Here is a 24,051-nt window from a genome sequence, read left to right on the forward strand (position 1 = left end):
GGGTTTTTTCTTTTTAGGAAAGAAATTGAGAAGACAGCTGTCAAAAGATCACTGCATTATCTGAAAATACCCTTTTTTACAAATATCTGATTTCTAGGGATTTAAGTTCAAAATACGACTTTGGGTTACTAGCAAAAACAACACAGTACAGGCTTGGGTACTCAGTTATATCCACCAGAAGTTGAAATTTGGATAATGCTTAATAGTTCAAGTTATGGTGCCTTCTCAAACACTTCCTCTTTCTTTCTTCTCCTTGACCATGTGCTTTTAGTGCTATGTAAGTGGAGGACATTTCCCTGTAGCTAGGTTGGTTTCCATGTCTAGAGTTACATGGCCGTACAACAGCATCTCAGACTTTGGCTATGTGTACACTTAAATGGCTGCAGCGACACAGCTGTGTTGCTGTAGTTCTTCAGTGTAGCTACTCACTATAGGGATAGAAGGAGTTCTCCTATCACTGTAGTTAATCCACCTCCCTGAGAGGGGTTAGCTCGGTTGATGGAAGAAATCTTTCATCAGCCTAGTTCTGTCTACACTAGGGGTTAGGTTGGCTTAACTATGTTGCTCAGGGATGTGGATTTTTCACATGCTGGAGTGACGTAGCTGGGTCGATTTAACTCTTTAATATAGATCTGGCTGCTGATGGTTTCTGTTATGTTGCAAAATAACTTCTTTACTCAAGGGGAGAGGATGCATGGAGGAGAGGAGCAGGCAATTGGAAAGGGGATGGATGAAGAGGGATAGGGAAAAGTGGAAGGCAACATTTTTCAGAAGTGCCCAAGTCCCACTTTTAGCTTTGTGACCTTGTGATGGGTTCCCCAGGGTGCAGCCTGGGACTGTGGGACTGCTGTGCCCCCCTTATCTTTCTCCAACTTGGGCTGTCTCTCACAATGCCTTGCTAGTGACCCACCAGGCGCTGTGATCACTCAGCAGATCCGCATGTGGAGCCCCACAGTCAGCTAGATTGCATGAATGCTCCCAGAGCCACTCATGAATCACACAAGGAAGGCACCAGCCCAAATCCCCCCAGCTCCAAGCTTTGTACCTCAGGAATATACCATCTTGCACTGCTCAAGACGGGCAGTTCAAATTTATTAACTGGTTCACCACTTCATCAATAGAAAGTGGATATACACCAGCCTTTGCAATCCTGAGCAGTCTTGCCACACACTTCATACAAACTCACTGGTAAAACAAATGTATTGACTACAAAAGATAGATTTTAAGTGATAGGCAAAAAGTCAGAGTTAGTTACCAAAATAAAGTAAAATAAAATATATAAGCACACAGTCTAAACTCTCAACCCTATTAGGCTGGGAAACATCTAGATTAAGCAGTTTTTCTCACCCCCACTGGTTATTGCAGTCCTTAATATACAGATTTCACACTTGAAACCTGGGCTGGTTTCCTCTGCTGGAGTCTTCAGTCTTCTGTGAGTGTCTTTGTTGCTTACAGCGTAGGTGGGGGCAGGAGAAAGGCGAAGCATGGGCCTGCTGTGTTCTGTTTTATACTCTCTGTCCCATGTGCTTGTAGAACACAAGTCCAGGCATGTGTCCTGGGCATTGCTGAATCCCCAGGCAAGGTTGAGCAATGCCCCTGGTGTGGCCTCATGCATGAGAGTCATTGAATTGTAGTTCCCTTGCTGAACAATGGCTGTTGATGGGTTGTTTGACACCCTACCCAGACGTTGGTTACTTTCCTTGCTGTTGCCTCTGGGGAGCTAATATCTGGCTGATTCCCCAACTTACAGCATGTTTTACTGACAACCATACAACACAGTTCTCATAACTTCATATGCATTAATGACATACCTATATGGACAGAGAAATGACTTTCAGCAGATCATAACCTTTCCCCTGATACCTTACAAGGCATGCTTTATATGTAATATCACAATTATATACAGATGAGAAATATGGGGGTTACAAGACGCTCCCCCAAGGTATAGTATGTCACAGACGTAAAGATGCAAACGGGCACCAAGTGGATTTACAAAAATAATTACATGAATTAGGTTCTTGATTCCCAAGGGGAGGTAAGTACCTAACCAGCTTCTAGTGGTCATTGGTGCTTTTTTGAATCCCACTAGCTGCCTGTTTGCATCTTTAGGTGTCTAAATACCTTTGTGAATATGGGCCCCTACGTTCCATTGGCATTCATTTTTGAAAATGGGACTTAGACATAGGAGCTTTTGAAAATTTTACCTGGAGATTTTTACCCATGTTAAAACATTAAAAATGTAAAATGTTCTAAATATAACAATCAAATTGCTTAAAATATTGTGTACATGAGCTTTTCCCATCTATTTCCCTACTTCATCCAATACCATTTTATCCCACCCAGGCATAAACTCTCTGCATCCCCCTCCACACACCAGTTATAGACTGGATACTATTTGCTGGAAAAAAGACCCCATTGTGGTGAGCCTCAAATCTGTTGGGGAAGGGATGAAAGGTATAAATCAGATGAGGCCATTGTGAATTATGTATTAGTTGGCAATGGGGAACTGGCTAAATCCCTTACCTGTTCATTTCTTTCAATATTTGTGCATTTTTAAACAAAGAATATTTGTAAAGGAAGGTGTAGTATTGTTTTTTGGGGTGTTACTTGGACTGTCTTGAAACATACTGTCAGTTTTAACTCTTTTTTAAAATTACTTTTATTTGGGAAATCTTAATTACTAGTTAAAATAGTCCAAGAGTTTCCTTTTGAATTGTCAACTCTCTCCAGTTGAAAAAAAAATTTCTTGATAGATTTGATAAGATGGTTTGAGCTAGTGTAACAGGAAACCAACTTATTTTTAATTATGATGAGTACATGTTGGAGAGGTACCACACCCAAGGCAACCATTCTTCATCGCTACTAGGTTAGTCTTTCATTATGTCCTGTACAGGTAGAGCTCTTGTAATATCTAACAGAGATGTGACAATAGATGGTTCATTCAAGCAATGAGGCTCTTCAGACCTTCAAGGTCCTAAAGAAGTATTTCCTAAAATGAAGTCTCCTCATTAAGTCTTGAGATATGTATGCTTATCAAAAATCTTAGGGTGAAATTTACCCGTGGCACAGATGGCCAGTGCACTTAATCCAAGCCAATTACTCAAGGTATTTTGGAGGTGAAATGTATTCCCTCCTTAGTGAATCTGTAGGACAGGTTCTTAAATAATGAATTCAGGAGCTTGTATTGTTAGGACACACGTCAAATTCTGGAAATGATTGCAGCTGGATTTTATATAATAATGAGAGGCTTCAACTTTAGCTATTACTAATGCTGTAATAGCTCAGAGCCTATGTCAATAAAGGCTGAAAATATTAAACTTGTAAAACAAAGAGCAGCAATGGATTTACTGGGAAAGATCCTCAGCTGGTATAAATTGTAATGGCTCCATTTCAGTCAAATGTGCTGTGGACAAATGGGCTGATCTTTGACATCAGTGGAGCTATGATAATTTTTACCACCTGAGGATCTTCTCCATTGTGGGCAATAACCCTTCTGCCATTATTCATGACCTGGAACAACTGTCTGACCAGTTCCTGTGTGAATAGATTTGGGACATTAAGAGTCAAAATGAGCTAGTGTTTCAAAGCCAAATGGCAAGGGCCACTTTTTAGATGGGAATAATTCCAGGGAAAAGTGTGAACAATCCTGGATTGATTTCAACTTCCTATGATGAGCTGCCTCCTCCCTTAGCATATATGTAATTTTATGGTATAAATTAAACAAATCCACCCAGCCCTAAACTCAAAGTGGAGTAACTGAATGTGTGGGATTGTTATTCTACCATGTAAATGTGAACAACATCTTTTGCCTTGAAGTTGCTGAACCTAGCAAAAATGTATAGGAATGAACACGAAGGGCAAATATTCATACTCTATACACCTGATCTGTCATCTTTGACTTCCTATTCAATTGCTTCCACTTGTTCCCAGCAAGGTTCATCCTGGGTCTGCCACATCTGCCATCTCATAAGGCCATGGACCATCTTTTTGATCTCTTTGTATAATGTCTTTCACAATGTGGGCACAGTCCAGGACTGTGGCTCTTAGGCTCACAATACAAAAAATAAAGTAAAAAAAATCTTTCTCTCTTTTTCCCATTAGAAGGCAGAGGATCCTTAGAATGATAAATCATCAAAAAGCTACATTAATCTTTTATTCTGTGTTGGGGGACAATTGCATTTTAAACAATTTAATCAGTTTTCTGTATGTTGACCCTAGTATTTTACTGTTAGAAAAGAATTATAATTGCTACAACCACACTGGGAAAATGATAAGAAAGTCAAATTTAAAATGTAATTCAGACTCAGGTTGTAAAAGGTCAGATTGCTAAAAAAGTTACTGTAATCATTTTCTATTTATGCTTAAGCAAAAAAATGCAAGTTTTATTTCATGAAATTCCTAAATATCTGATTTACTTCCAAAGTTTAAGCCTTTTGGAATGGTATCTTTTAGACCTGAACAATTTTGTTCTTTTAATACCAATTTAATATGTTGGTTAAAGTTCTAAATAAAATCTCTAAAGGCCAGATTCTGACATGGTCATGCAATTGGAATAATACCTATACTCTGCCAATAGTCCCATTGAAATCTATGTATTTGATTTTTGCTAACCTTACTCATTTTGATTAGAACCCTACCCATCAGCCAGTGTACTAATTGCATGGTAATAAACTACTTTATGTGACTCAGTGTAGCAGGATCTGGGCCATAATATATACAGTGGTTGGAAGTATGAGGAGTGACTTTGAGCTGAAACAAGACACTACCTCCCATTTGCTTGGTCAGGGTGACACTGCTGTTTTGGTCACCAGAAAGAACTGCTGGCATGGAGGTCAAGAAGTTCTGTTAGTATTATTTTCCACCCCCCTTCTTCTCATTAGATGAGTGAAGTCCACATCTCTGCATCTTGCTGATGGAGGTGTTTATATCCCCGTGTGTTTTATTCTTACAGTTGCTGTAAAGAACACACACATTTCTCAACTGTTGGCTTGTGGTGCCTATTCTTTCACACACACTTTTTTTTTTAATCTAGCTCCATTAATGAGTTTGGTATAGGCAAGGATTTGTGTAGGGCCTGCCTAAAACCTGATGGTCATATTCGCTGTTGACATAGCTCTACTGCAGCTGCACTGATTTAAAAATTCAGCACATTTTGTTAATATTTCTGCAAGTTCACCAAGTGCATATTATGGTGAATGGTGCTAATGGCTTGTAAGCTAGGGGTCTTTGATATATAAGCACCCACCGTGAATTTCTCCAGAGTGAAAGGTACCATGCAGTAACCACATGCAGGGAGTTGTTAAGGAGTTGTTTGAGTTAAAGCACTCATGTTTGTGTGGGTCCTTAGACCGGTGGTCCCTAAACATTTCAGGGTTGTAGCCCCCCTTACTCCTGTCCATGCTCCCCCGCCCCCCGAGCCGGAGGCAGGACCACAGCTCCAGGGCAGGGGGAAGACACGGATAAAGTATGGGGGCTGAGGCTGGGGCTGCAGGTGGGAGTGGGGCCGGGAACTGAGCTGGGGCTGGGGCTGAGTGCGGAGCCGCAGTCAGGGGCCGAGTCGGGGCCGGGAGCCAGGGCTGTAGCTGTGGGTGGGGCTGGAGCACAGATTGGAGCAGAGCAGGGCTGGGTGGCGTTCCCTCCTCGGCCCCTGCGGAGGCTGCTCGGGCCCTGCCATGCCCCCTGAATGTTTCTCCACACCCCCATGGGGGGAATGCCCCACAGTTTGAGGACCTCTCCCTTAAACCTTTGCAAGCTTCCTTTGTGTTGCAACATAGCTGTATAAAAGGAGGGTAGACCCTGTGAAGGGCTTTGGATAAGGGTTTTCCCAAGTAAAAAGTGCAGAGGCTGAAGGAGAAAAAGGAGCACAGAGTCTGTGAAGCAGTTAGACTTTTGTGAGTGCCTGGAGAAAGAATGGAGGCACAAGACATCTGCTTGGGGACACGGCACTGACCTGTGAGGAAAGGTTAAAAAATCTGGGCATGTTTAGTCTTAAGAAATGAAGACTAACAGGTGGGGAGTGGATGGACCTGATAAGTCTTCAAATATGTTAAGGGCTGTTATAAAGAGGACAATGATCAATTGTTCTCAATGTCCACTGAAGGTAGGAAAAGAAGTAAAAGCAAGGGAGATTTAGGTACATATTAGGAAAAACTTGCTGATTCTAAGGGTAGTTAAGCTCTGGAATATGCTTCCAAGGGAGGCTGTGAAATCCCTATCATTGGAGTAAGAAACCCCAGGAACAGGTTTGACAAAAACCTAGAACATCCCTGACAGGTATACTTGGTCCTGCCACAGTGCAGGGGGCTGGACATGATGGCATTCTTGAGGTCCTTCCCAGCCCTACATTTCTGTGATTTGATTCTATACACCACCCCTTTGACCCTCCAAATTATTCCTAAACGGCAAGCACAGATGAAAGAGAGTTGCTGCCAACCCCTATTCTGATGGGTTCGGTCACAGAGACCCCCTTGGGACTGTCACCTGATGTGCTGAGACTACCTCTGAGCCCGTTTTCCCTGGCAGCTTGGGACTTCAGAACACTGTCTTGTTGAGCCAGATGCACCAGCTGGCTGCCACACAGACCCAGGTCTGGTCCATGCCCCCAAATCTACAGACTTAAACTGAAAACAGCTTACCAAGTGCTCCTGTCTCCAGCACCCAGACACCCAGCTCACAATGGGATCTAAATCCCAAATAAATCCGTTTTACTCTGTATAAAGCTTATACAGGGTAAACTCATAAGTTGTCCACTCTCTATAACACCGATAGAGAGAGATGCTCTGTTTGCTCCCCCAGGTATTAATCACTTACTCTGGGTTAATTAATAAACAAAAGTGATTTTTTTAAGTATAAAAACAATTTAAGTGGTTTCACATAATACACAGAACAAAATGTTACCAAGCAAAATAAAATAAAACAAAACATGCAAGTCTAAGCCCAATACATTAAGAAACTGAATACAGGTACATCTCACCCCCAGCAATGTTCCAATAAGCTTGTTTCACAGACTAGACTCCTTCCTAGTCTGGGCCCAATCCTTTCCCCTGGTACAGTCCTTGTTCCAGGTCAGGTGGTAACTAGGGGATTCCTCATGACTGGTCACCTCCTTTGTTCTGTTCCACCCCCTTTAATAGTTTTGGCACAAGGCAGGAATCCTTTGTCTCTCTCTGGGTTCCCCCCCCCCTCCTTCTACATGGAAAAGTACCAGGTTAAAGATGGATTCCAGTTCAGGTGACATGATCACATGTCCCTGTAAGACTTCATTACCTACTTGCTGGCGCACACGTATACAGGAAGACTTACAAGTAAACAGATGCATTTACAACCAATTGTCCTGGTTAATGGGAGCCATCAAGATTCCAAACCATCATTAATGGACCATGCTTTGCATAATTACAATAGGACCTCAGAGTTTTATTTCATATTCCTAGTTTCAGGTACAAGAATGATACATTCATACAAATAGGATGACCACACTCAGTAGATTATAAGCTTTGTAATGATACCTTACAAGAGACCTCTTGCATAAAGCATATTCCATCATAGCCACAATTATAAACACATTTTAATAAAAATATGGAGTGCAACATCACACCTATATTAAATGATTTCTCCCCATGTTGCTACCTCCCATACTAAGGATGTGGCCCAAATAGAGGGTGTAGGATTTCACCAAGGACAAAGAGTCGCAGAGCACAGGAGATAAGAGCTGATTTGTGTGAGCATTCCCCTCCGAACAGTTTCTAAACTCTCTACCCTGGTATTCAGAGATGGCATTGCTCCTCAGTAGGTTGGCCTGGAATGCAGCCAAGATCCACAACCTGTCAAAACGCACACAACTCTGGAAGCTGCAAATTCCTTGAACTGAACAGACCCTAAAAATGACTGGGGATCTGTGTTTTTTTTACAATTCCAAAATGTAAAGACTGGATCTCAATCCCACTATGAATTTTTTGGCTTTTATAACTTCACATCCCAACCTTAATGCTATTTCAACATATGTTTTTATATAAGTAAACAATGAATGTTATTGCTAACATTCTATCCTTGTTTTTCATTAAATATGTATGCAAATCAGGGTTGTTTTTAGGTCAATGGAAACCTGAGGCATTTCATTCAATTTATGTATGACAGTGTTTGGATAACGGTGCATTTATGCACCTTGAGGGTTCAGTAAATTTCTGTTATTTACAATTAAGTAGAACACTGGGGCTTCCTTTAGCAATAGGGAAACAAAAACAAAAACACCCTGTATTAGTGTAGTATGAAATACTATGTCTAACATTTATTCTTTTTTTATCTGAAAACAAAACTGATAATCTCCCTTGTAGTTTCAGTTCAATACCCTACAATTATTGCTTCTCATAAACTCATTTCTGGAATGAAACTGATATTTTTTAAAGTGAAGACTTGCTAAATAATGGTAATATTATGGCAAACATAATTATAATCAGTGCATTAGCCACTATGGCCTAGTTATCAAAGCAGGTGAGGAACTGGGACTCCTGGGATCTGTTTCTGACTGCTCAGACTACACATGTAACATTAGGAAAGTTGCTTTATCTCTCTTTGCTTCAGTTTATCTCTGTATAAAATAGGTATAATGATTCTTTTCTCACGTGCCTACTGACAGGCTTGTTTAATGACTGTAAAGTGCTTTGAGATTGTAGCTTCAGACGTTTGACCACATTCCTTTTTTTAATTACTTGTTTCTAGCCAATGAGTAACACATTCAACATTGCTAACCCTGAGCATTCAAAAGTCAGCCCCCCCCCTCCCAAAATCATACAATTAGTTTAAAAATTGAGATTAAAAGAAGGATTCTTTTCATTTGCCTTCCAGCTTTTGAGTGTTTGGGTTGTATTCAGGTAATACTTACAAGCTTTTCTCTTCAACCAATAGGGCTAGACATACACTTTTTAAAAACAATTAAATGAAAGCTAAGATTTGCACATAATCACAGAGGATTATCACACAAGGAACTGGAGCTCTAAGAAGAACACCAAATATCACATGACTTGTGATAAAATCATGAGTTGGCAGCACTGCACATTTTCTTAACAATGTTAGTTTGGTTTTAAAATCTTGAAACACTGATAGGATAAAGGTTACTGTCCCAAAGCCTTAAATGTCCATCTTTTGTGAAGGGGATTTCCTGACCTGAAGGGTAAATAACATTTAATATTTGAGTTCATAATTAAAACCATAAACCATAATTTCCCTATAAAACAGGTGGAGTTTTGAGGCTCCAGAGTTCTACTTGGGTTTGCAGTGGTGGTGTTTCTATGCATTCCGATCAGGCAGCCTGCTATCTGACCTTCCCTCCGCAGCCAGCTCCCAGGCTGCTGCTTCCAGTTTGCTGCTCCTGGTTTAATGCAGATTCTGGCTCCTTTGTTGTCTCTGATTTTGGGTTATGCTTCCCTTTCCTGGGGGATTATGGAGGCTTCTGCTGGCAGGATATTGAAACGGGTGAGCACAGTGCCCAGTAATGAGCCAGCAGGTTCATTATCATACACACAATGATACCATGAAGGAGCTGCAACAAAAGTGCTGTGACCAAAGTTGCAACCAAATTGGTAATAAATTCTGTAGTGGCAGCGGCATAACACCTGTAATACAGTGGCAGTCGAAATAATTTCAGAAGAGTTGCAGTACTGCCAGCCTCAGGTGTTTAAAAATCATGAGTCCAGTCTCAAAGATCATGAGATTTAAAAATAAAAAAAGAACCCCAAAGGTTTTTTTATTTTTAAATTTGCCTTCTGTTTCTTGAGCTGTTGGGTGCTAGGGTGCACTTGGGGAAACCTCTTCAATATTTTTTCCACAACTCTGACGGCAAGAATTTTTTTTTTTAAATGGAAGTTGAAATTGTCACAGAATTGGACAAAACTGGGATTTGTTGGTACTGTCTGTCTCTACAAACTGCATTTATAAGGGATGGAAGTGCAGTATTATCACCTTCAGCCACACCACCTCAATCTGTGCTTCTGTTAGACAGACAGACAGACACACAACGTGGGTGGAATTCAGGAGCTCTGGAGCCCAATGTGTCTGAGGCTATAGTAGTAGCTCTATTAAGTTTTCTGTTAATATTTGTTCGGTTATTTTTTCTTGAAGTTAGTCTTACAGAGCCTGATCCAGCGAGGTGATGAGCAACTGGAAGACATTGCTGAGCAACCTTAATTCCCATTAGTGATAAGCAGCATTAGGAGACTATATGACACAGTTCAGGGCAACTACACCTCTGTTCCCCTTCGATGGTTCAGCAAGGGCACCCACTTTTAGGCTTCTGGCTCCCCAGCTGTCACCTCTCTTTGGTGGAGACATGAGCCTCTCTCCCTCCTGACCGGGGTATTTCCAGGCAGCACAGCTCCCTGCCTACACTGTGAATTGCTCAGTGAAGTCAGACTGTCTAAGCAGCCTGCTTTACTTTTCTCCTCAGAGATGGTAAATGGTGTAATTGCCCCAGTTAAGTTACCCCACAGCTCTTTTTAAGCAACGCATTTATTCTTAATGTAAAAGCATTACAGAGAAAACATATTAAAAACAATAAAAGGATCTACACTCATGGTAATAAGCTTACCAGATATCATCTCCACAAGCACTCTGGTCAGTGTAAGTCCTTCCAGCCCTTCCTTAAGGACGGGGGGCCTCCCTCCAGAAAAGAGGGTCCTGTTGATTGGTTGGATTAGAATGAAGGACTGAGGCAGTTTTGGATAAATAACCTGAGTTTAAAGTCCATTCCTTGTCTGTTAGTCTGTGGAGAATCGAGTTTGACCCAGTGTATGCAAGCCTCCCCAGGAAGTGGTAGTTCTCTGGAAGCATGACATCATGAGTGAATTTGCCTAACTACCCTCTATGAATCTTAGTTCCTGAAGGGTTGTGGTCCCCCTCTTCCAAAGAATTACATACAATCCCTTGCCCACAATGATGCATAAATTTAATTTAATAAGTTTTGCCCTCAATACTGCAGGAAATTGCCATATCTGTCTCACCCATTAGTGCTGAGCACCATTAGGAGGCTCTTGGTACCTTCCAGAATGAGGCACATAAGCCAGTAATTCCCATTAGTGATTTTTTTTTTTTTTTACATTTAGGCTTAGAGAACTTCATAAGGATTTAAGCTGGTAACTTCTAATTCTTGAACATGAGTTCCCACACAGCTTGCTCCCATTGGATCATGAAGCAGGTCTGGAAATATTTCTCTATTCATTATTAAGTCTCCTGTCATCATCTTGTCCACAATACTGGTTTGGTTTTAAAATATGTAGTAGGTACAGTGGCCCCCAATCATATCACAATAATGCACACCGATTCCTTTGAGTGATTTGTCAGAAAGCATGAGTGGCTCTAGTGCCTTTATTAGCTTCAGATGGCTAAGAATAAATTCCGTATTTCAATGGCCTCTTGGTTCACGCATTATGTTTTGATAACTTTATTGAATTCCACTTTGATGAAAGTTTAATCAAAGTACCCTTCTACTAAAGGGAAGCATGTATTTAAAAGACAAAAACATTTATGTATTCTATACATGCATTTTTCTGAATATCAGTGTTCAGTTTTTTTGCATTTTTAATAAGCTCTTGTTTTAGTTAATTATTTATAGGGGATGCCATGTATTTTTAAGGTTAGGAAATTAATCTTCATATTTTAGTGTCAAAATCCATTATTTCCAAGTGATCTCAACAAGCCTGCACCAAGAATTTGACCTTGCTGATTAATGGAAGTTTGAGAAATATTTGTTTTGCTTTTGGGAATTTTTATTTGCCTTTCAGATATATAGGATTTCTACATATGAGTTTTATTATGCAAATCTGAGTTAAGCTACCCAGCATATGGAAATAGATAGAGCTGTCTGATTTAATCTTTAAATATTGGAGCATTAAATGAAGCAGAACCCTTTACTTTCTGTTAACAAAAGCACTGATGAATGTTCAGACTTATGCTTTCGAATGCTGTAATTCAATTATTTGATTCACGTCATGGTCACAGAATGAAAAATAAGAATAAAGTGGTAGAGACAGTTAAAATTGTCTGAATATATCTGAAGTCAAACTTTTCCTGAGTAAATTCTTAAATTTCAGTTTTGTACAGAAAGTGCACATTAGGTCTGGACCCTGTCACCCATACTGCCTCCCCCAAAGCACCTTTTCTTTTTGAACTCGAGTTAAAATGAACAGCCCTGGGGTATTCTACAACTAATGAATACTAGTTGTGAACAATTGTTTGTGGTAAGGGACTGCATAAATGTACAGCTATCTGCCTGGAAGTTGGGGAAGTGGAATAGAGGATAGGGGCAAATAACACATTGGAGTGAAGGGGTGTGTTGTGTTGTTTTTGTATTTGTGACTTTTTTCAACACAGGATATCCAAATATGCCAAGAGAACCCCTGATTAAAAACCATGACTGTAATTTAAAGTAGCTATCACTAGATGTTGGGGTGGGGAGGGCGGGATTGATCATAGAATCAGAGGACTGGAAGGGATCTTGAGAGTTCATCTAGTCCAGTCCCCTGCGCTCATGGCAGGACTATTATCTGGACCATTCCTGACAGGTGTTAGTCTAACCTGCTCTTAAAAATCTCCAATTCCACAACCTCCAAAGCTTAACCACCCTGACAGTTAGGAAGTTTTTCCTAATGTCCAAACTAAACCTCCCTTGCTGCAATTTAAGCCCATTGCTTCTTGTCCTATCCTCAGAGGTTAAGAAGAACAGATAGCTGTACATTTTTTCTCCCTTCTCCTTGTAACAACCTTTATTTACTTGAAAACTGTTATCATGTCCCCTTTCAGTCTTCTCTTTTCCAGACTAAACAAACCCAATTTTTTCAGCCTTACCTCACAGGTCATGTTTTCTAGACCTTTAGTCATTTTTGTTACTCTTCTTTGGACTTTCTTCAATTTCTCCATATCTTTCCTGAAATGTGACATCCAGAACTGGACACAATACTTCAGTTGAGGCCTAATCAGCGTGGAGTAGAGCAGAAGAATTACTTCTCATGTCTTGCTTACAACACTCCTGCTAACACATCTAAGAATTATGTTTTTTGGTTTTTTTGCAACAGTGGTACACTGTTGACTCATATTTAGCTTGTGGTCCACTATGATCCCCCGATCCCTTTCCGGAGTACACCTTCCTAGGCAGTCATTTCCCATTGTATATGTGTATAACTGATTGTTCCTTCCTAAATTAAGTATTTGCATTCATCCGTATTGAATTTCATCCTATTTACTTCAAACCATTTCTCCAGTTTGTCCGGATCATTTTGAATTTTAATCCTATCCTCCAAAGCACTTGAACCCCTCCCAGCTTGGTATCATCCACAAATGTATAAGTGTACTCTCTATGCCATTATCTAAATCATTGATGAAGATATTGAACAGAACAGGACCCAGAACTGATCCCTGTGGGACCCCACTTGTTATGCCCTTCCAGCATGACTGTGAACTACTGATAACTATTCTCTGGGAATGGTTTTCCAAGCAGTTTTGCACCCACCTTATAGTAGCTCCATCTAGGTTGCATTTCCCTAGTTTGTTTATGAGAAAGTCATGTGAGACCGTATCAAAAGCTTTATTAAAGTCAAGATATACCACGCCTACCACTTCCCCCTATCCACAAGGCTTGTTATCCTGTGAAAGAAAGCTATCAGGTTGGTTTGACATGATTTGTCCTTGACAAATCTATGCTGACTGTTACTTATCACCTTATTATCCTCTAGATGTTTTCAAATTGATTGCTTAATTATTTGCTCCATTATCTTTCCGGGTGCAGAAGTTAAGCTGACTGTTCTGTAATTCCTCAGGTTGCCCTTATTTCTCTTTTTATAGATTGGTACTATATTTGCCCTTTTCCAGTCATCAGGAATCTCTCCCGTCTTCCATGACTTTTCAAAGATAATTGCTAATGGCTCAGATATCTCCTCAGTCAGCTCCTTGAGTATTCTAATGATCGATTCATTAGGACTCTGTTGGAAAGTCTGCTTTGTTGCAGCCCTGGTCCAGCTCCCATTGCTGGATGACAACAGGCCTGCTGTCTTTGGGTCCCTCATGGCGGACCTGTGTGCTTTTAAGCTTTCCTGAGTCTGATCAGAGTCCAGGCACTGCCTCTGGCTCTGGGTTTCTAATTGCACTCTCAGAGTGCAGATGCTTTCTCTAGTACCCCCTTCTGTGAGCTGAAACCCTGTAATCCAACTGCCTAGAGCTTGAGACTAGTGCTGACTCACCCAGACTCAGCATTAAGCAGTGCTTAATTTGTAATGAAAGAGGTGCTGGGGCTCAAACAATGTTTTTACATTCATAACTGAAGCAGCAAGCCCAGAGGTGCTGGGGTTATGAACTGTCAAGCCTAGAGGTGCCAGGGGTCAGCCCTGGCAAACCCTGGCACAAATTAAGCACAGCCATTAAGCACATCCTTTCCCAGAGCTCCAACCTTATGGGTGCTCTGGTTTACAGTTGACTTCCTCAGGGCACAGATAGTTGAAGCTAAAAGATCTAGGCTTTGCATAGCGTCTCCAACACACTTACTATTTATTTTAGATGGCACAAAAGAAGTGTGGGTCCAGGCAAAATAAGAAGCACCTGTATGCCATTTCTTGCCTCAGTTTCCTTACCACTCTTGAGTATTCTTTGGGATTTGGTCGGAGTCCCTTAGGGTGTCAAGGAGCCCCCCTGCTGCAGCTCTTGGCTTCTTGTCTGAATCATGAAGTCTGTCTCCTCCAGCCAGTTTCCTTTGACCATGGCTGGTTCTTTTGCCAAAGAAGTCTCCACTCCCTGCAAAAGCTGTGTGTGCATTCCTGTCCTCTGGCCCAAGTTTTTTCTGTCTCAGCCACCCAGTCTCTGGTTTTAAAAAGTAGAACTAACATCTTGGTTCTTTGTTCGGTTATGTACCTCTAAATATATTCCCTATAGATGAATTCATAAATAGTTTTAAAAAGTTATCTGTGGCTGCCATCAAAAAACCCAAACCCTAAAACAAAAAACTACACACACGACCTGTGTTTACATAATTGTTCTTGCCTGTGCAATTAATATTTTGTCACATTCCATTTTCATTCAAAGTTTGCCTCACAAATGAGGCATTGGAATTTCATTTTTCTAAATATCCTGTGAAAACCAGTGGAATGCATTAGCATTTTGACCCCTTCAGCATTTTGTAATTTAATTATCTGTTCATTCTATTCCTTCTGTACAGGCTACTGATTGTCTAGAATGCCTGTGTGAATGATAGTCAAAGTTACCCTGAGCCAAGGGCTCATTGGGCTGATGTGGTGAAGGCACGTCATTTTCATAGCCAATGGTACATAAGGGGGAGTGATGTGGCCAGCATCCTGTCCCATTGCCTATGACTGCCCTGACACAATAGATCACATACGCATTTTGCATTTCAGTGAGCTGTGTGAATGGTAGCTTTGTTAAATAGACCACCATTCTGTTGCCTGAGTTACTCGCCACTCGCTTACTTATAATTTGGATATCTAATCTTTCTTCCCAACGCATGTTTGCCTCTTGCTGACAATATTGGGAGCACCTGGCACTGGCCACTGTCGGAAGACAGGATACTGGACTAGATGGACCAATGGTCCAACCTAGTATGGATGTTGTTAGGTTCTTACTGTGTGAATGTAGGAAAGGATAAAATTATTTACAATCTGAAACAAGGAAAAATAATCACAGATGTATGTCTGTAAATTTGAAAATCACTTTACAAACACCAAATGTTTACAATTTATAAACTAGGATGATATTGTAAATTCCTTTAAAATGGCTTGGGTAATGGATTGTGGGTGCTGGGCTGTAAACTCCGCTTTCAACGAATATAGTCTTACTTTTCATAGGAAATCATTATTAGAGTGGTAAGAAGTAGGCATTCTTAGACATGGCACCAATTTAAACAAGCACAAAAATTAGTTGACAAATGTCAAGTTATATATTTATAGCCTCACTCCTCCATTCTCCCACCCCCAAAGCAAACTAATTAGAGATGGTGGCCTGGTAGAGAGAGCATTAGACTGGGACTCGGGACACCTGAGGTCTATTCCTGGTTTGGCCTCTGGTTAGCTGGGTGACCTTAAGCAAATCATTTCACTGCTCTATCCCTCAGTTTCCCTAGCTGAGCACTTTTGAGATGTACTGATGAAAAGCATTATATAGGAGGTAGATATTATTATTAAGATGAACATGTGCAAAAACCATAGTAAACTAAGGGACTTCACATCTTGCCCTGAAGGTAAAAAATTCAATCAATTTGAATTATAAAAATATCACCGGAAAAAGAGGTAATATCTGCTGTAAGACAGACCCAAACACAAAGGATTGTACAAATATATATCAGCATCATGTACTGTACACAAAAGGGAGACAGTGGAGTTTCTGGATCACTGGTGTAATGTTCTCATGCTAACTAACATCACTAAGCAAGGCCATGTTGTAGAAGAAAGTCTAGACACCAGGAATGTGATTTAACTAGGCTACAACTTTATTAAGTAATACACCTGTGAACTACCTGGTAATAACTTATCCAATGCAGGTCATTCTTCATATTGTAATCCATTCTACCTGCTGGTAGCTTGCTGTCAGACCCCCCCCCCCCCCCCCCCCGTTAACCTGGTCCCAGTACTGCCGCTGAAACCTTGATGGCTTCCCTTTGTACAAGGATTAAGGGGGGTTGTCTCTTTGCTCTACCAGACATTGAGAGCACCAACCCCATTTCCCACCTTCTTTAGAGAATGCCATCTGTGACGTTGCACTCCATGTGTTTTATGGAAATATGCTTATGAGTATGAATATGATGTAACTGGAATATGCTTTACACTAAATACCCCTTGTATGGTGTCATTAGAAAGCTTGTAATCTACTAAGTGTGTTCATCCTATTTGTTTGCATGTATTATTTCTATATCTGGAGTTAGGAGAATAAGATATAAACTCGTATCACTGATGTAAACATATTAAGTGGAGGCCATTAACGGTGCTCCAGAAAGAATCAGTTGTAAATGGCATTAGTTACTTGAAAGTCTTCCTCTATATATGTGGGCCAGCCCATGGGGAATGGAGGTCTTACAGTGACATGTGACCATGTCACCTGATAATGAAAGGAGGGGTGAGGACCCAGAGAGACAAAGGATTCCCGCCTTGTGCAAAAGCTATAAAAAGGGGGTGGAGCAGGACAGGGGGGCCGCCAGTCATGAGAAGACCCCTGCTTATCACTGGAGATGTCTGCTGGAACTAACAAGGACTGTACCAGGGGAAAGGATTGGCCCCAGACTAGAAAGGAGTCTAGTCTGTGAAAGAAGTTTATTGGAACATCTCTGAGGGTGAGATATTACCTGTAATCAGTTTCTTAATGTATTAGGCTTAGATTTGCCTGTTTTTGATTTATTTTGCTTGGTGACTTACTTTGTTCTGTCTGTTATTACTTGAAACCACTTAAATCCTACTTTTTATACATAATAAAATCACTTTTATTTATTAAATAACCCAGATTAAATGATTAATACCTGGGAGAGCAAACAGCTGCATTCTAATATGTATGCTTGATAAATATATTAATATTTAATATCAATAAATTAACCATTTCTATAATAGTGTGTGTCGTATGGTGAATATTAAAGCTGAGTAGCCTCTTCCACTAGAATTTGATTTTTCAGGGTATAAAAGCATTCTGATATTTTTGCATAATGTTTTAAAAACAGATACTTTCAAAAAGCAAATTTGGGACCTAACAAACTTGATAATGCCCCTAGTGCCAGACTGTGTGTGTGTTTTAATGCATTGTGTATTCAGAACACATTTTTGTTTAAAATAACAATTAGTTCTGGTTGAGAGAGTCTTTATGAATATATTTTACTGTTTGGTTAGTGAATCATGTTGATTCTGATTTTCATTTGACAGTGCTTCATCAAATTTAACAAGTGCTCTGCAGCTTTGATTACATTTAGGATTAATTCCTTTTCCTAATTTGGGGTTAGGAACTTCAGAATTCCTTTGAGCTGTTTTTGTCAAGTTGGACAGTTGCAAGGAGCCGTGTACATACTTTTCTAAACAGTCTGTGTATATACTTATTCCTCTGATTCAGTCGTGGATTAAACTGTATTATGTACTATTAGATTTGTATACATAGAACATGTACAGAAGTAGTTTCTTTTACTGTTTGTGGAGGATAGTAAGATTCACAACTTTGGCAAGCTTTCTTTCGCAGAAGCTACATTTTAGTTAATGTATTTGTTAAAATCAGAGTGGATATCTTTCTCAATTCGTTAACTAATCTATGTAGATCACTGAGTGTCTTCTTATTAATCACTGTAGTATATCCAAGGTTTGTAACACTGGACTCTCAAGGCTTCTTTCACTGCCTTAATAAGACAACTAAATAACTGTAAATTGTCATTCTTAAATATAATTTAATATTTTGATTTTTTTTCTTTTATCTTTAGAACATTAAAGCTTTAGTCTGAAACTATGTAGGAGGTCTGTTCGGCAAACACTCCATGGTTCCTGTGAAATATGACTGTTAACTATGGTCTGATCACAATGGCATACTCATTCACCTGCTTGTTTTTTTTTAACAAATGTAGAAAATACTGGTAATACTGGTAGAATCATTTCTTTTTCCCCTAATTTTCAACTGTAGAATAAGGGGGCGGGGGTAGTCTCCAACAGTTACTGGTCTGTAGCTTGTTTTGATTACAGACACTCACCGGGTTACACAAGATCCGACTTACACACATTTGACTTTAGGCAAAAAGATCCATAAGGCATAAATAAAATTTTTGAGTTGCAGAAAATATTGCGTAGCGTACTGAAACACAAAGTACTGTAGTGCGGTGTGGAATACAGCAGTAGCATCTCCTACAAGGGAAGGCTTTGCGCTCTCACAGCCTCTCAATCTTGTGTTATTTCAGTGATACTGTATTTCTGTTATTTCACCCTATTATTTCATTCAAATCATGCCTGGAAAGTGACCAAGTGATAGCAAGAGTGCAGGACCAGTACGTAAGCAAAAGAAGATTGATTTGGAGCAGAAAATGAAAATAGTGAAAAAGTATGAAGGCGGACAAAGCCTGTTGTCAATTGCTTGTGTACTAGATTTTGCTACCTCAACAGTGAAAAGTATTTTTAATGTTAGTGCATGCATAAAAGAGCACGTGAAAGGCTCTGCTCCTTTAAAATCAACAGTCATAACGAAGCAAGACCCCAATTCCTCACGATTCTTGAAAGTGAACAGAGGCATTGACGAAATGCTGGCCTGTTATAGACAGATACATGAAGAGAAGAAAAAGGCCACTATCCAGTCATCTATCAATAAGTTTGTAAGGAAGGTTGAAAGGTCTGCAATGTCCACATCTCCACAGCCTTTCACCTCCAAAGCCTCCTCAGACGACCCCGATGATGTAATGCCTGTCTCCTCCTCTCCTTCCTCATCTACAAATTAAGCCCATTGTCATCCACCACCAAAATTCAGTGTGCCAGGATAACAATAGGATTAAGGTAAATGTAATATTTTTGTTTTTGTTTTTTATGCTTGCACAATATACGTTTCCGACTTATATAAAATTCGGGTTATGCAAGGCTTTCCAGAATGGAACGATTGCGTAAGTTGAGGAGCGTCTGTATTTTATTTAGATTGATGTTAAAATTTCTCACTAGCATATTAAGAACTTTGGGAAAGATGAAGATTTCAATGCATCATTAGTATACATTCTGTAACAGCTTGGTCAAACTAAAGATATTCCCAGCCTAAATCTCTGAATGTTTCTTTGAGATGCAGTTTGAGACCTTAGGACTTCTAGTTATACAGAGGAGTTATACTACCAGAAGTATGCCTGGATCCTGGTATTTGTACTTGTATTTCCAAATTGTGTGGGGGTGTGTGTACTTGTTTTTTCTAGCCTGTTTCGCTGTCTCAGGGAGACATTTACAAATTCATAGTAAACTGAATTCTAATCTTCTCCTGGTATTTTTGTTCATGAATGATTGCTTATTGAAAAATTATCAGGGGATTGGGTTGTCTGGTGAGAACATACCACCAAGAAATGTGCAGCTAGAGTGGAAGAAACAGAGGTGAAAGGAGTTCCAGTTTGAACTGACTATGGTTTTCATAGAACAGCTGCACAAATCATTGTATAGATACTTAAAGTAACTTCCAAAAACTTTAATAGTTTAATCCTAATTATATTTCATAGGACTTTGACGTGAGAGACAAGGAGTTAATGGTATTTGTATTCTATGGATATACTGAGAGTAGCATTGGTTACAAATGAGAAAAATATTCATTTGATGCTTTTCTTGTGTGTTTTTTAAGCATTTCAAAATATGAGCTTTCGTCTGAACTTGCAATAACTTAATCGTTGGTTGAAAAATCGGAGAATTTTATTGAGAAAATTTGGGTTCTCCCCCTGTCACAGGGTCGGTGCAGGCTCTCCCACTTTTGTGCCTGCACCCTGTGTTTAGGCTGGTATAATAAAGAGTCTTTCACGCCTTCTTTTGCTGGATCACCCAAGTGTCTTTATTTATACCGTTCGTGCAGTTCCCCGGACTCCCAACAGCTAGCGCCCTAAAGGTCCTCCCCAGGGTCTCCTGCCTTTGAGACTTCCCTCCTTGGTAAGGAGACAGTGATACTACCCTCCTGTCTCCTCCCAGGCTAGCCTCCTCACTGAGGTTTGTTCAGGGTCTTTATAGCCCTCTCGTGTCAGCACTCAGCTTAGCATGTTCCTCTGAGCCAGCCCTGATTAGGGCTTGCAGCTGGGCTCACTGCTGAATACCTGTGTGTCTATCCTGGCCTCCTGGCCAGAGAGCAGACTGCAGCCAGCATTTTGGCAGGGCTTTAAAGGGGGTTTTACCCCTGCCCTGCCACACCCCCCATCAAATTCAAATAATAATCATAATAAAAAAACCAAGTGAAAAATTAATGTATTATGCCATTGAAAGCAGAGATCTTCCAGATGCCTCAGCAAATTGATTTCTGGCTGTACTGGTTATGGAAGCAGCACCTGTTAAAATCACATTGGAATTCAAGTGTGAATGTGAGGAAGTGAGATACAAATCACATCATTCTGATTACTAAGGGCTTGTGATCCACTTTGTTTGCTGTATGAAGCATTAATGTGTTGCCTTGATGGGTCACAAGATATCAAAGTATAAAACTAACATTGGTTTTGTGACCAGAAGAGGTTTTTGGTATTTATCCAAGACTAATTATATATCAGCAAGAGAGGTTAAATATAGGATGACTCCCTCAATATGTTAAGTACAGTTTTGCTGCCTGTTACTCATACAATAAGGATAATAACATGTCATTACCCTTTCATCCACGACTAAAGTTAATTTTAACCCAAAACAACCAGAATTGATCACTTTGGCAACACAGGTGCTGATGATCTAGGCAGAGTGGGTGTGTCTATGCAAATATGGTCTACTCCTGAGATCTGTTCCCCCAGCACATCATTAGAAGGCAGGGGAGAACTCATTCAGATCCTGCTTACAAATGCTAAATCTTTAAAACTGTATAGTATAACTCCAAGAATCAGAGCAGAGTTTTTAGGGTATAGTGATCAAATGTGTCTTGTGGATAGTTGTACACAAACAGCTTGTTGAAACACCAGATAACTGTGTCTGAATGGTTTTGTACCTGCATAAGCATTGACATTAATCAAAAATACAGACAGAAATTCCCCACACTTTGTAAATTTTGTGTGCTTGGTAAGACTTCATTTAAAAGGATACAAAAATGAATCATTGCGCTTTTAGCAACAAGTCCCAAGAGATCTTTTTACCAAAGAATTTATTTTATGAGAGATTAGTGGTTCTGATTGAGATGGTTTACATCCAGTACATGACAGTTTAAGAGCATTTTTAGTAAGAAAAGCTTTTAGGGTTTTAGAAATCCGTGGGACTTCAGTAATGCTAAAGCCAAATTGCTTTTCCTTCCAATGAACATCTATATTGCCTTGATTGTTGCTATAGAGACATGCCAACAAATACCTCTCTTTACTACCTTTATAGGGTCTCGTTTTCTCTTATCTTATAGAAAAAACGTCTTGCCAGTTTAGCTTTAAAGGTCACTGCAGCAGTACATTACTTATTACTATATCAAATTTTAATGTTGATGTTTTTAGGCAGTCTCTTTTATTGTTCTCACACTTTGCCTTGTATATTTTTAGGGAGTTACTGTACATTTAGAAAATATAGATGTACATTACAATCTAATTTCCTGAATTCCATTAAATAGGTATATTTCCCAGCCCCAAAGTGATCTGCCCTAGCAGTGCTCGTCACAAGGTATGTGTGTGGGAGAAATTAAATAAAAATCAGTTAAAAATGAAGGTCAAGATTATAAACATAATTCAAGTTTTATTTAATGTTCAGAGCTTTTTAGAGTTTTTTTTTAGAACTTTTGATGAAAATATATTGTAATTAAATATATTGCAAATGAAGTGCTTTTTACCCTCTTTAAATAAATGGATTACTTAATACATACATGGAAAGTTCTATGCATTTGCCTGGTATAGGAATGTAAAAGTGCTGCTATTTATCTAAAGCTGGAAAGGATAACCTAGGTTTTTTCCTTTTACTCTCTCATAGGAATCTATCTCAGTTAATGCAGCATTTTACAGAGGTTAGAGCACTGGACTTAGATTCAGGAGACCTGTTTTCTTTTCTTGGTTCTGCCACTGACTTGGTAAGAGACTTTGGGCAATGAAATTAACTTTGCCTTTCTCAGTTTCCATATCTGTAAAATGGGTATAATGTGCTTTCTGAAGTGCTTTTAGATCCACAGATTTTAAAAAAAATTAACTAGTTATCTTAGGGCTTTATACTGCCCATCACTGTAGTATCTGAGCACTTTCTGTGTAAAAGCAATAGTGGTAAGGATGTCTTTAATGGATTTCATGGACTCTCTAGGTCTTCTCCTATTTTGGGGTAAAAACTGTCCTTGGAGTAGGACTTTTGTTTGTTTGTTTGTTTGTTTGTTTGTTTTTTTGGGGTGGGTTCGCAGGGCTATGGGAATAGAAGATGGTGGTTATATTGTGAGTGTCATTTATGGTGGGAAAGACTTTCTCAGTGTTTTTGCAATGCTTCCTAAAAATAGCCAAATTCTGGAATCTTCCTCTGGAATATTGTTCTACAATTGGATCCCCTCAGCTGAGGGTGCTTTGGTCCCCAGTTCTCATGTGCTTTATCCTGGACTTTGTGATCTGTGTTGCCCCAGAGGAGCACAACTGTGGCTGGAATTCATAGATCAAAATTTGGTCTTTGATGTAGCTGGGGCTTGATTCATTAATTGCTTTGTAAATTAGACCTTAAACAAGATCTTAAACTGGAATTGGAAGCTGACTGGGAGATAGTGGAGAGACTTGAGCATGGGCCTGATGTGCTGTGGCAGCCTGAACCATACAGAAAGCGGACACCTGCATTCTGTACCAGCTGGTGCCTGTGTGTCATTTTCCCCATTCAACTTCAGCTACAGTGAGTTACAGTAATCCAGCCTGGAAGCGACAAATGCCTGGATTACTGTGGCCAGGTCTTCGGGAGGAAGGGATAGAGTTATAATTTAATATAATTCTCTTCTTTGGAAAGCACAATAAATGTATTAAAGTTCCAGCCTTGCATATTTCTCAGGGAATGATTTTTTGCCTATCTTCTACAACACATGCTTCTGCTCTCACCATGTGATGTAATTTTTCCTATTGAAAAAGCATCGTATTTATTACTAAAAAGTGTATGGGGATACTTGATAGGCAAAGAGACAACAAAATGAGATCTTCTACCAAGCAGATAAATATAGATGTTGGCATTTTTTAATATGTCAGGTTCTAGACAGCTAAATGTGTTGGGTGAGATTTTTAAAGTGTCTAAGGGTATATCTACACTGCAATTAAAAACTCATGGCTGGCCCATGGCAGCTGACTCAGGCTCATGGGGATTGGACTAAGGGGCTGTTTAATTGCAGTGTAGATGTTTTCAGGCTTGGGCTGGAGCCTGAGCTCTGGGACCCTCACACCTCGCAGGGTCCTAGAGCTCGGGCTGCAGGCTGAATTGGAAAGTCTACACTGCA

This window comes from Terrapene carolina, unplaced genomic scaffold (assembly GCF_002925995.2).
Source record: "Terrapene carolina triunguis isolate 2854851 unplaced genomic scaffold, T_m_triunguis-2.0 Scaffold95, whole genome shotgun sequence".
Taxonomy (NCBI): Eukaryota; Metazoa; Chordata; order Testudines; family Emydidae; genus Terrapene; species Terrapene triunguis.